At 35.5% G+C, this 15,000-nt stretch overlaps 1 protein-coding gene and 1 long non-coding RNA gene across 5 annotated transcripts in view; both read left to right on the top strand.

The window, feature by feature from the left end:
• LOC120351497 overlaps positions 1-2,375 on the top strand; it is a 12,586-nt gene extending 10,211 nt beyond the window's left edge. Inside the window, exon 3 of the long non-coding RNA XR_005571429.1 lies at positions 2,211-2,375. This is a non-coding gene — a long non-coding RNA (uncharacterized LOC120351497). The remainder of the gene's footprint in view (positions 1-2,210) is intronic.
• The window catches only part of LOC111062959, a 94,373-nt gene that overhangs the window by 70,329 nt on the left and 9,044 nt on the right, over positions 1-15,000 (top strand). The gene's annotated exons all lie outside the window — the stretch shown is intronic.

Here is a 15,000-nt window from a genome sequence, read left to right as displayed (position 1 = left end):
CGGTATCAGTTACCCTCCATAGAAGGCATTGTCAAGACAGAGGATCGGCAACGTTGTTCCTATCTTTCTCCACTGCCATTATAACGTGGACCTCATTATATACCTTCGCCGCTCCACTATGTTTCGACTCAAATGAACACTAATCAAATTTTAGTAGAATCCACGTTATAAATTCAGCATCTGATCAACGTTGGTTATCCTTGTCTGACATAATACATAGCAAAAAGCTCTATCCTTTTCCAATCCCACAACGTTGCTAAATCGTTTGTAAGCTAGGATCAGTTATAATTGAGCTACCAAAATAATATTATTCCTCGAAATATTATGAAAGGTGATTAGACCATCGAATCAAAAATTTCCCGAAATATTATGAAAGTTAATTAGACTATCAAAACATAAAAAATTCTCGAAGTATTATGAAAGCTTATTAGACTTGCAAATCATTAAATATGTAACTCATATGTTTTGGTGAATACAAATTATCATATTTGAGACGAAACTGATCAATAATAACACTTTCAACAATGTAGAAAAATAATTATTTAACAAAATATTCAATCTTGAACATGAAAAATCATTATGAAATCATTGAAAAATAATAAAAATATAATTTCTTGCTTGATAGAATATAATTGATTATTTTAAACAAGAATGAACAGTTAATATTACATCAATAAACCGGTATCAGTTACCCTCCATAGAAGGCATTGACAAGACAGAGGATCGGGCAACGTTGTTCTCCTATCTTTCTCCACTGCCATTATAACGTGGACCACACTAATTATATATGACATTGATTGTATTGTGATTTGTACCTGACTCTTATGTACCTGACGATGTCCATGTATTTGTGTAAAATTCTCATGACCATCAAGAATGAATTGAATTAGAATATATTCTACAAGTGCGATTGATGTTATACCGTCAGTGGAAATGAAAGGAATACATAGTTGCCAGTTTTCTTTGACCACCGCCTTCTATAGTACACAGATAGCTGTGATCCTTGTCATTCCGGTGTATCTGATCCAATATTATTTATTGTTGATTATCATTGATAATATTCAATTTATCTTGAATATTCACCAGGAAAATATAAGTTATATCCTTTCATTATTTGATTATTTGAATCATTTTCATGATTGAATATTTTGGTACAACAGTTTATTTTATTTCTTAATAGTTAACAAGCGATTTGGCAACAGTGTGGAGCTAGAGAAAGATAGAGGTATCGTGTAATTATAAACATGAATAGGAAAATAGATGATCACTTCATAACTTGAATTCCACTATAGAATCTTGAGCGAGAGTCAATTGCTTACTTATATTTTTTATTTGTTTCAATGTCCAATGGATGATATTCGACTGAGTAATTGTCATTATTGTAGAACCGTTCCATTATTAGATAAAATATAATTATGTTGTCAAATTCTACATTGTTTAATTTGGTACACGACCATGGTTTCGTGACCACACCGGTCACATTTTCAAGTTAACTGGACCAGTCGTCCAGTGTAGAATTTGACAACATAATTGTGTTTTTATTTAAGGATGATATTCCTCTTCCTTGCACTTTTTTCAATGACTTTAGTACATTATCGACTATGTTATTTTCAAAATGTGGTTAAGGTTTCCACTTCACTGATCAGTTTCCATGTTGTAATTTTTGCAAATAAATGAAACATCCGATTGTGTTGTACCATGATAGAAAGAACCAGTAAAAATGCTCTGGAAGCCTTCAGACGTTTATAGACTAGTAGGAAAAAGTGAGCAGAATCTCTCAACGGATCCTAGTCAATAGTATCAATTCAACTGGAATTGAACCAATGAAATAATATCTTGTAAAAGGAAAGAACAAAATAACATGATCACTGCTGATTTGAAAACTGTCACCCGGTTGCCGTTCCACAACTTGCTTACAAAACTAACAATGGAAACTATCAATTGTCTACAAACAAAGCCAACGTTCGACTCTAAGCCCCGCCCCACTGCTCAAAATTCTACTGCAACTACCATTCTGCAGAATATTAATTTCCAATACTCTTCCATAATTCCATTTAGCAATCAAAGATTTATCAGATGCTGACTTTAGAACATGAATCCCACTACAATAGTTATATTTCAAGAAAATAGGTCATGTTATTCACTTCATTAATTTTTTATGTTTTTTTTTATTTTTAATGTGTGTTGTAATGTATGTTGTGTGTTTCCAGAATTGTGTTAATGTTGGTGACATCATTGTCATTGTCGGCAACGCATGCACAAAAGGCAGAGGTGACGTCATTGACAGCTGAGCAGGAGACTTGGGTGGCACACATCAAAGGTGGTCTCCATCTGGCAAGACAGCTTGCTGCCAATCACGATTTCACCCTAGTCGATCAGGTAATTGATACAGAACTATTGTGAAACTGAACTAATTTGATACAAAACTTATGTGAAACTGAACTAATTTGATACAGAGCTAATGTGAAACTGAGGTGATTTTATACATAACTAGTAGTTCTGTGAACAGTAGACCTCACACAGTATTCTCTTCCACAAGTACCTGATTGAAACTGTAGACCTCATGGAAATACAGCAATAGACACATCTGTGTAATCACTTGTCAGCTGATTTATGATGAATAATTTCTGATTTTTACTCTAATATTGGCGTATGAAGGAGGCTCCTTTGCCCTTTTATATTATTCTTGGAATGCAAAATTTCCAAAAACCTTGTATATACGTCGACACGCAATTAAAAAAAGGAACATACCTATGAAATTTCATGAAAATCTATTACCGCGTTTCGCCGTAAATGCACAACATATAAACATTTAAACATTAAGAGCAATGCCAAACCGTCGACTTGAATCTTAGACCTCACTTCGCTCGGTCAACTAATTTGATACAGAACTGATTTGATACAGAATTAATGTGAAACTGAACCAATTTGATACAGAACTAAACTTTGATACAGAACTAATTTGATACAGAACTGATTTGATACAGCACTAATTTGATACAGAACTGATTTGATACATAACTAATTTGAAACAGAACTGATTTGATACAAAACCAACTAGATATGGATTAGCTCACTTGATAGGATCAAAACTTAGTGGAGTGGCAAAGGTAGACAAGCTTTCATCTGAGATGACGCTACAAGTGGAAACTTGCTTTTCGCATATTCCGTGAGGTTTGATGCATGAGATATAGTGAGGTCCACGTTATAATGGCAGTGTTTGATTAGCAATTGTATTGCTATCCTTGTCTATCATTTGACAAAGCGGATAGCGCTATCTCTTTCTCGCTTTGCTCTGTTGCCAGATCGTCTTTTAGCAACGTAGAATTGTTCAACAAAATATTTCATCTAAATTATGAAAATTCATTATGAAATTATTGAAAAATATAATTTTAATTGCCTTATAAAATATAATTGATTATTTTAAATGAGAATGAACAGTTAATATTACATCAATAAATCTGTATCAGATACCGTCTGAAGAAGGCTTTGACAAGACAGAGGATCGGCAGCGTTGTTCTCCTATCTTTCTCCATTGCCATTATAACGTGGACCTCACTATATACCTTCGCCGCTCCACTATGTTTTGACTCAAAAATGAACACTCCATCAAATTTGAGTTGAATCCACGTTATAAAGTAAGCACTTGATTAACATTGGTTATCCTTGTCTGTTTTAATACATAGCAAATAGCTCTATCCTTTTCAATCCTACAACGTTGCTAAATCGTTTGTAAGCTATGAACAAGTATAATGAGCTACCAAAATAATATTATTTTTGAAATATTATGAAAGGTGATTAGACTATCGAATTATAAAAACTTCTCGAAGTATTATGAAAGTTGGTTAGACGATCAAATCATTAAAGATGTAACTTATATCATAGAGAAACGATAGCATAAGTAGATATCCCATGGTATAGGGCGTTTATGTCGCAACGTTTACTGTTATCCCAAGCAAATAATTCACGTAGTTCTTTCCTATGCAGCTGTGTGATGCTGCTCAAATTGTGCCGTTCATACACTATCACCCCAACAAAACAGTAAAAATTTACAATAATCGACAGTAACCGGCTTGAGATAACAGTAAAAGTTGCGACATAAATTCCCTATACCATGGGATATCTACTTACACTATGGTTTCTCTATGCTTATATTTTTTGGTTAATACAATTATTATATCTGAGATGAAACTGATCATTACTGTATTAACAAGAATCAATAATTAATATTAGATCAGATATACTGGGATAACTTGAAATACAGCTTTCCACTATGGAGAAAGAGATTTGGCAACCTTGCGATACAATCATTTTCAATAGGACTATAAACGTGAGTCTAGCTATCGTTACACATATGCAAGTTTTCCGTAAGACAATAAGGCCTAAATCTTCAACAATGGCTGAAAACGTCTCTATTCTCTCATATTATTGATATTTCAGAATACATATTTTACTAGCACGGTGAAATAGGTGAAGGCAAGATACTATGATGAGATTCGCGTTTTAAAGTCAGTATTTTGATAATTACAGTATTTAATTGGTTAATTTAATATAAATTAAATACAGTTAATATCTAATTAACATTGGTTTGCTATCCTCGTCTGCCATTAGACACAGCTGATAGCTCTATCCTTTTCCAACTCCGTGATCTTATTACCTATATAATATTATTTTACTTTATTAATTTTCTGTTTTTATTCCTCTTGAATATTCATATTAATTAAAACTTTTACAATATTCCCATTTATAAATAAATCCTCAGTGGATTGATGAAATAACGTTTTGGTAGAGAGTTAGTGGGAAGGATATTTTGAATATTCTTTCCGAAGAATGGACATTGATATGTCCAAAGCTCCGCTAATTTATGTAGATGCATAACAATATTATCTTTAGTTATTACAAATTGATTTTTTCGTATCATATACAGTTTAATAATTATTTTCTTTGTCTATATTATGTAAATTCATCTATATTTTTCTGTATTGTTAGCAATTTTATATAAGTGTATAGGCCAGTATATATATTGTAATCAACATAAATAAAGTACTCAATCAATCAATCAAATCGTTTGAAGGTTGTGTAGAAATATAACAAGGACTAAAATATTCTAATATTCTACCACAATTGAGAAATTTTGCTTTAAGAAATAGTTATTTGTGCAACTAGTGCGCAAAGTGACAGTTTGCTGCATCGAAAGAAACGTTTACGCCCGAGCCGTAGGCGAGGGCGGAATGGTTTTTTGAGTGCAGCAAACGAACTTTGCGCACGTATTTCACATTAAATTTTTCCTACAGTTACCATTGAATATGAAAAGTGGGTAATTATGGTAAAATTGCCTGAATAATGTAGTAGTGTTTGAATGGCGGGGGGCGGCTGTGTGGTGTGTGCTGTGGTGGCACTGTGCTGTCGCTTTCCTTGGTTAAATATAATATAATGAATAATTAGCGCGTTGTGCTTCGTGCACCTCTGCTCACTATAGCAGCCACAGCAGTCACTGTTACAACTTAATTTTGATTTTGCTGCACTGGTGCTCCATATAACCTACTAACTATTTTGCGTTGTCATGCTGCAAATCTGGAGTACGCAAAGTACTCACTTTGCGCACTGTGCGGAAAGTGATTCTTTGCAGCTGCAATCAGTGCACAAATGGTCACTTTTTCAGGGTATCTGTAGGAAAAATATATTTTCGTGGTGGATAAAATATAAGATCATCTACAAGAATGAACAATCAATATTGTATAGAATTTACCGGATTAATTTGAATCACAGCCATCTATAGTGAGGTCCACGATATAATGGCAGTGGAGAAAGATGGGAGAAAAACGTTGCCGATCTTCTGTCTTGTCAATGCCTTCTATAGACGGTAGTTGACACAGGTTTATTGATGTAATATTAACTGTTCATTCTCGTTTAAAATAATCATTATATTTTATTAAGCAAGAAACTATATTTTTCAATAATTCTATAATGAATTTCCATATATTGATATGAACTATTTTATTAATTAATTATCAATTCTACATTGTTGAAAGTCATTTTTGCAACAGAGCAAAGGGAGAAAGATATAGCGCTATTCGCTTTGTAGAATGATAGACAAGGATAGCAATACCATTCCTAATCAAACACTGCCATTATAACGTGGACCCCACTATACCATCATAGAAGACGGTAGAAGAAGGAATAGTGTTACCAAACAATGCCTCCCTATCATTTCAACTGACATTGAAATGTAAATTCTACTATTGAATATGAATCATTATCATAAATGCATTCTTCAAGTGCATAGAGTTTGCAAATACTGTACAATGTCTATAAATCACTAAAATAATAGATGAAGTCCTATGAGTTATAGTGCTTGAACAATAAGAAGAAAGTGTAATGGTTGATGTTGTTTTTCTTGTTGTTTCACTTTTCTTCTTCTTCTTCTTCTTCTTCTTCTTCTTCTTCTTCTTCTTCTTCTTCGTTCTCCTGTTTACTTCTTCTCCTTCTTCTCCTTCGTCTTCTTCTTCTTCTTCTTCTTCTTCTTCTTCTTCTTCGTTCTCCTTTTACTTCTATCCTTCGTCCTTATTCTTCTCTTATTCTTCTTCTTCTTTCTTCTTCTTCGTCTTCTTCTGCTTCATTCTTCTCTTCTCCTTTTTCTTCTTCTTCTTCTTCTTCTTCTTCTTCTTCTTCGTTCTCCTGTTTACTTCTTCTCCTTCTTCTCCTTCGTCTTCTTCTTCTTCTTCTTCTTCTTCTTCTTCTTCTTCTTTCTCCTGTGTTCTTCTTCTTCTCTTCTTCTTCTTCCTTTCTTCTTCTTCTTCTTCTTCTACTACTACTTCTTTTTCTCCTCTGAAGAAAGAAGGCAAGTAGTGCGGTGTGCGTCACAGAACCTAATCACTAGTGTTTTGTGACACATCCGTTTAGTGGGTGGCCGAGCTTTTTCAACACATAAACGAATTAGACCGTTCACACCAAGCGAGGTCGCTCGCCACTATAGGCGGAATAGAATTCACCAGGTATCTCCCACTATGGTGAAATTCTCGTTATAGAGCACTACCTCCGTAAACAAGCCGTAGTGCATTCGGGTGACGTCAGCGAAGGTAGGGCTCTTACACCAATAAAAAATCGTTGATTAAGCTGATCTATATCAGCTAGTGTTTTTATTGGTGTAGGAGCCCTACCTGTGCTGACGTCACCAATAAAAAATCGTTGATTTCAGCTGATTTATATCAGCTAGAAGTGTTTTTATTGATGTAGGAGCCCTACCTGTGCTGACGTCACCATTAAAAAATCGTTGATTTCCGCTGATCTATATCAGCTAGTGTTTTTATTGGTGTAGGAGCCCTACCTCTGCTGACGTCACCAGAATGCACTATGACTTTGTTTTCGGAGGTAGTGTATAGAGTCAGTGAAAATGATAGGACCACAGACTTGCCAATTTCATGTTAACAGCGCCATTCAAAGTGTATAGCTGTGACTTTAGCTATTCCGGTATATTTGATCCAATATGGTTAATATTGTTGACTCTTTATAAATATGTTCGATAATTATATCTTGTGCCATGGGGCATTCAATTAATTACACATAACAACTTGAACTATTTATTTCAATAGAACAACTGTCAAAATAGAATATGCTTCTTCAGGGTGTTCTTCAGCCCAATATACTGAGGTCCACGTTATAATGGCAGTGGAGAACAACGTTGCCGATCCTCCGTCTTGTCAATGCCTTCTATAGACGGTAGCTGAAACAGGTTTATTGATGTAATATTAATTATTTGTTCATTCTCGTTCGAAATAATCAATTATCTTTTATTAAGCGAGAAATTATATTTTTCAATAATTTCCCAATGGATTTTCATAATTGAGATGAAATATTTTGTTAATTGATTATTAATCCTACATTGTTGAAAGACGATCTGCCAACTGAGCAAAGCGAGAAAGAGATAGCGCTATCAGCTTTGTTGAATGTTAGACAAGGATAGCAATACCATTGCTAATCAAACACTGCCATTATAACGTGGACCTCACTATGGTTTAATCCGAATGATCGGAACGTGATGGTTTGCTGTGAGATACAAAATGAATTATAGGATGAAGAAGAAGGAGTAGGAGACTGAGGAAAAAGGAGAAGAAGAAGAAGAAGAAGAAGAAAAAAAAAAGGAGACGACGATGACGAAAAAGCAGAAGAACAAGACAAAAATGAAGGAGAGGTCGAGTTGAGAGAAAAAAGAAGAAGGAGAGAACTAAGAAGAAGAAGAAGAAGTAGAAGAAGAAGAAAAATATGATGATTATGATTGAGATGATGAGGAAGAATAAGAAGTTGTAGGAATGGAATTAAAGACCAATCATCGAAGTTCAAATGATGAGCTTAGCACTGTTTGACATCTAGATTAGTCTTTGCATTTGATATTGAATATTCTTTAGGATTATGATCCTCTTGTCTTCACTCCTTGCTCAACTGAACACTTATTCGTTTACTGAACACTCGTTTACTCATTGGTTCGCTATCCTTGTCTATCATTGGACAAAGCAGATAGCTTTATCCTTATCCAATTCCGCACCGTTTCCAAATTGTTTGTAGGCTACTTACAAATAATATAATGAACTACCTCAATATTTTGTGTCAATTCTGAGGATATCTGGTTTAATCATGATAGAAAGAATTTTGACGGATGAAATATATCTAAGGTAGAATTCAACATTGTATTAACAAGAAACAATGATCAATTGAAATTGAAAATGTTTTGGGCAATAGCCTGTTTTTTCTTCTCCGATCATTGTATTGTTATAACCTAATAAATCAGATATACCAAGATAGCTTGAAACAAATCTACAGTCACGTGCACGTTATAATGACAGTAGAAAAAGATGGGTGAACCTAGTTGCCGATTCTCTGCCTTATCACTGCCTTCTGTAGAGGATTGCTAATACCGGAATATCTGATGTGATAGGTATTAACTGTTCATTCGTGTTTGCAATGTTTACGTGTTGCAATATTTCTAATTTAGACACTTTCCATCGAACCCCAGCAACCATGGAAACATTATCTTGATATGACACCATACAATTACCATAATTAAGCTATTCAAGAAACTATTCTATTCACATCGATGTCCAGTTCAAGAAGTCCAGAAGTCATAACTATAGTGAGATCAACGTTATATTGACAGAAGGAAAAGATAGGAGAACCATTTTGCCGATTCTCTGCCTTCTATACCGGAATATCTGATGTGATATTAACACTGTTTGCTATGATCATAATTTTAAATTTTATTCGTCAATAGAATATATTTTTGAATAATGTATTTCCATGATTGAGACTTAAAACTTTGTTAATTAATTGTATTTCCACATTGTTGAAAACGAACTGGCAGCGATACGGAGCTAGGAAAGAATAGCGCTATCCGCTTTTTCGAATGATAGACAAGGATAGCAGCACCAATGTAAATCAAATACTGCCATTACAACGTGGACCTCACTATATCTACTACATTAGAAGGTGGAAAAGGGAAAGTGGCATCATGCCTTTCTATCATTTCCACTGCTATTTCCCTGTTGCACAAAAGCCGGTCAAATTTTAACCGTGATTAATTTCACCAGAACCAATCAGAGAAGGCCTTTTCTATAAGAAGACTTCTCTGATTGGCTCTCGAGGAATTAATCACGATTGAAATTCAACCGGCTTTTGTGCAACCGGCACTTTGACTTTACAACGTTAATCGTCGTTGGATGACGTTGGATGTCGTTACAATGTCGTTGGGTCCTGAATTGAATAGCCAATCAGATGCTGCAATTTTACCAGCAAACTTCATCAATTCCAATTTCTTTGCTATTGGACGTGTTCTGCTTTCTATGGTAATCCTCATCTACTCTCTCACTTCCTCCTACTCTCTCTCTCTCTCCCTCACTTCATCTCTCAGTCATCCTCTTCCTATCCTACCTCCACTCCCACATACTCACTATCTCTTTCTCTTACCATTATTTAATGATTCCATTGGTGATTAGAATGACCGTTCAACGTTAGCCTGTATCAGAAAAAACTTCTATACTATAGTGAGGTCCACGTTATAATGGCAGTAGAAAAAAATAGGAGAACAACGTTGCCGATCTTCTGTCTTGTCAATGCCTTCTATAGACGATAGCATAGCCACTTCTAATACAAGGCCCCGGCCAACGATATTGCAACGTCGCAGTGTAGGCCTAGAATATAATACATACTCACTTTATCTGGCTCTACAGTCCTGGGTGGACCTTGGCCTCCTCTACATGACGACTCCATGCATCCCGCTCTTGTGCTCCCTACCGCCAGTTCGCCACAGTAGGTATAATAAGAGGATTCTGGAACCACCAGCAATGAGCAGCCTGATTTAACCTAACCTAACCTAACCTAACCTCCCCCAAACCTAGTCTCAGTCATTTTGTCTGGGCCCACCAGCAATGAGCAGCCTAACCTAACCTAACCTAACCTAACCTCCCCCAAACCTAGTCTCAGTCATTTTGTCTCTCACCATGACTCCTTCCCCAATCAATAGGAGAGCAGGAAGCCTCCCACCATGATTTTCTCCCCAAAACAGGCGATGACAGGTGTGCTAAGAACAGGTGCAGCTGCTCTTACCAAAACCATAAAAAAATTTCCTATTTAAAATTCCCCTATTAAAAATTTTTTTTATTCCCCATACTAAATTCTGGTATTTGATATTCTTAAGGTGGGTACTTTAAGTTTTATTGAGATTCTTAGAATATTTTTTTTTAACTTTAATTCTTGTATCCGATTGGTAATGTAGATATTCCATCCTCTAATACTATTCTCTTATCATCTTTGGAACAAAGAGCTTTTTTATTTATATCCACTGTATAGACATGATGCTCTTTAGATCTGATGCAGGTATTATAGAAATAAAATAATTTCTTATGTTATTTCTGCATTCAGTTTCAATTTACTACACCTATCAATTATGTAGAAATTTTTGAGGATCCATCAAACAAAAATAATATTAGTTTCTCACAAAAGTGCTATATTAAGAGTGGTGAGACATATTTCTGCAAGTCAACCACAGTTTCTCTACCATATCCAAAGTTGTTGACCTAGATGAGTTGGGCCTTATAGCAACAGGTAACTTGATACCACAAGTCTTAAGAAAACGAGCAAACAAACCTGTAAGCTTCTCCCATACCCTGTTAAAGAGATACAGCCCTTGTGTCTCCTATCACAGTGCTATCACCAAGAAGCATAAGCTAGAACTGGATGAAATTGATCTAAAACGGAGGAAAATTGAGTTTTTCTTGAAGCCACACAGTCATTTAGGGAACAGCATGAGCAGCTAGCAGAATTTGAGAAAGAAATAGAAAATTTGAGAGAGAAACTTGAGCCATATTCCATTCACATTGGCTAAATTTTGATCTAAGTGGAGTGTACAATGTGACTGCATCACTGTGAATAATACTGTAAATTCCCATATGTAGGTGTACTGGGGGAGAAAGATGATTTGAAAAATGTTTACTTTGTAAAGGGGTGCATAAAATGTTTTTATTAATGCATACAAGCTATCGAAACTCTCAAAAATGGTTATTTTGTAATCCCTTACAGTGACAAAAAAGAAATATTTGTCTACCAAGGGAGAGAAAATTTGTGTAATTACAGTCAATGGTATGACAAGCTATAATGGTCATACATTTCCTAGAATAGAATCACTTAAGTTTCTGTCAGATGTTTGAAAAAAAAACTTGGAAGACACTCCCTTCATACAAAAGAAGTGGAGCAGTATAATAACATCACATGCTATGCTTTCAATGAAGGCTGTTTCAACGACCCCCACTCCACCACCTCATGTCACATGACCAGTCTTTGACAGCATCCAAATCTTCTCTCAATAAGTCTGTATGACGTCATTTCTCAACTTTCTTACTATAAATACCAATGCATTGATCTGCATTCGTTCAGTTTGATAGTGTCAACGGTGCAGTAAACATGGATACTTCTAAGGTGTTTAATGTGCCTATGCTCTGTGGTAATAAAATCAAGCCTACCAATGAGCGGTTTGGTTTGTGGCTTCTATCAGAAAACTTGTACATGACAACCTTGTGACAGACATTGGAAATATTGATTACACTGCTGGGGAAGAACTGTTTTGTGCAGGATGACTCAAATCTTGTGCCTATTACAGAACCTTTTTGTGACAATATAATGCTTGTGAAAATCTGTGCTTTAGATGATTGTGAGGCAATGGATAAGACGCTTCGTTCTAAAAAAGGATATATGTGGTGCATTCAACTTATATTTGAGAGGTGAAATTCTCTAATATGGTGTCAGCTAAACATGGAGTCAAAGCAAAGCTGCCTTACCTATTGGACAGTGGAAGTGATATGTCTCAAAAGATTCTACAAGTGCTTGGCAAAGATAATTACAACGAGGTGAAACAAAAATACCAGGAACCAGTAGGGATACCTTACAAAGTGGAGCTTGCAGACGTCCCAATTGCTACATTGATGGAAGAGCTACCGAGATTATTGGAGCAGCTGAGGAAGGAGCACTTCTATCTACTAGACTTGGACATAACACAGGACTTTGCTGGAATATTCAACAAGAATGGGATGTGTGACTTTCTAACTACAACATCGTTTCTGCTTTCAAGGAGAATATAAAAGACTATAATGTGATAGTAGATAACAATAAAACTGTTGGGATTGATTGCTTGACTTGGGTTAATAGTAATGTGAGGGTGAAAATTTATAATAAGTTTGTATGTCAAATAACAAGCCCTGGTGTAAATAAGCAGTTAGGTAACCATATTGTAGACTTTATTGCCTGTCCAGATACAAGATTACGGGAAACTTTCACCTCTCCTGCAGCCAAAATGCATGGTATTACATGTTTGGAAGCTACAATCTATAACTACAGTTCAACAAATAGAGACAATAGCAAAACCTTTGACCCTATTCAGGATAGCTTGTCACTTTTGAAAGATAGTAGAAATTATTTCCAAAATGCTCCAATTTATTCTGTGTCCTTGGCTAAAATGTGGAGAAAACTGACAGATAATTTGAAAATAGTTGTTGTTTGGTCTATAATGATCTTCTACAGTATGTTTACTGGGGTAATAGCAATACCAAGAAATTGACTGGAGTACAAGTAAAGCTCCCACTGACCCCAACATAGAAATAAAATAATTTCTTATGTTATTTCTGCATTCAGTTTCAATTTACTACCTATCAATTATGTAGAAATTTTTGAGGATCCATCAAACAAAAATAATATCAGTTTCTCACAAAAGTGCTATATTAAGAGTGGTGAGACATATTTCTGCAAGTCAACCACAGTTTCTCTACCATATCCAAAGTTGTTGACCTAGATGAGTTGGGCCTTGTAGCAACAGGTAACTTGATACCACAAGTCTTAAGAAAACAAGCAAACATAACCTGTAAGCTTCTGCCATACCCTGTTAAAGAGATACAGCCCTTGTCTCCTATCACAGTGCTATCAGCCAAGAAGCGTAAGCTAGACTGGATGAAATTGATCTAAACGAAGGAAAATTGAGTTTTTTGAAGCCACACAGTCATTTAGGGAACAGCATATAAGCAGCTAGCAGAATTTGAGAAGAAAATAGAAAATTTGAGAGGAACTTGAGCCATGTTTCCATTCACATTGGCTAAATTTGATCTAAGTGGAGTGTACAATGTGACTGCATTTACTGTGAATAATACTGCGAAACTCCCATATGTAGGTGTACTGGGGGAGGAAGATGATTTGAAAAATGTTTACTTTGTAAGGGGTGCCATAAAAATGTTTTTATTAATGCATACAAAGCTATCGAAACTCTCAAAAAAAGAGGTTATTTTGTAATCCCTTACAGTGACAAAAAGAAATATTTGTCTACCAAGGGAAGAGAAAATTTGTGTAATTACAGTCAATGGTATGACAAGCTATAATGGTCATACATTTCCTAGATAGAATCACTTAAGTTTCTGTCAGATGTTTGAAAAACTTGGAAGACACTCCCTTCACACAAAAAGAAGTGGAGCAGTATAATAACATCACAATGCTGGAAATTAAGGTAAAGTGAAAGTAGGGGATTGCAGAAGATTAGAGAATCTACAAGAGGACAGAATTGGTCATTATTGCAATCAAACAGGTATGCTGTAGAAACAAGACTAGGTTTTTGTCTCTCATGGTGAGAGACAAAATGACTGAGACTAGGTTTGGGGGAGGTTAGGTTAGGTTAGGTTAGGTTAGGCTGCTCATTGCTGGTGGGCCCAGACAAAATGACTGAGACTAGGTTTGGGGGAGGTTAGGTTAGGTTAGGTTAGGTTAAATCAGGCTGCTCATTGCTGGTGGTTCCAGAATCCTCTTATTATACCTACTCGCCACACCTAGCACACGGAGATCTTCCACCACATCGCTGATCCATCTTCTTCTTGGCCTTCCTCTTTTTCGGGTGCCCATCATCCTTTCATTAAGTAGCTTTTGTGGTACTCTTTCATCACTCGTTTTTACCATGTGACCCAGCCATTCTATTATTTTTGCTTTGATACACCTTATATTTCTCTCGCCAATTGCTTCATCAAACTCAGTTAAAATCTGGCTCTCCAGTTTCCTTCAACGCAGACCGGTCTATCTTTCTCTCGAATCTAATACATGATTGGTGAAAAAGATTTAAAAAAATACCAGCTGATCTTTTTCACCAATCATGTATTAGATTCTAGGCCTGCGCTGCGACGTTGCAATATCGTAGGCCGCGTCCTTGTATTAGAGGTGGCTATGACAATACCCAGGTTCATCGATGTAATATTAACTGTTCATTCTCGTTTAAAATATAATCAATTATATTTTATTAAGCAAGGAATTATATTTTTCAATAATTTCATAATGAATTTTCATAACAAATCAAGATGAAATATTTTGTTGATTAATTAATAATTCTACATTGTTGAAAGCCGATCTGGCAACAGAGCAAGCGAGAAAGAGATAGCGCTATCTGCTTTGTTGATGATAGACAAGGATAGCAATATCATTGCTAATTAA

Source organism: Nilaparvata lugens, chromosome 5, assembly GCF_014356525.2.
Source record: "Nilaparvata lugens isolate BPH chromosome 5, ASM1435652v1, whole genome shotgun sequence".
NCBI classification, from domain to species: Eukaryota; Metazoa; Arthropoda; class Insecta; order Hemiptera; family Delphacidae; genus Nilaparvata; species Nilaparvata lugens.
This window is presented reverse-complemented; position numbering and strand designations above follow the sequence as displayed.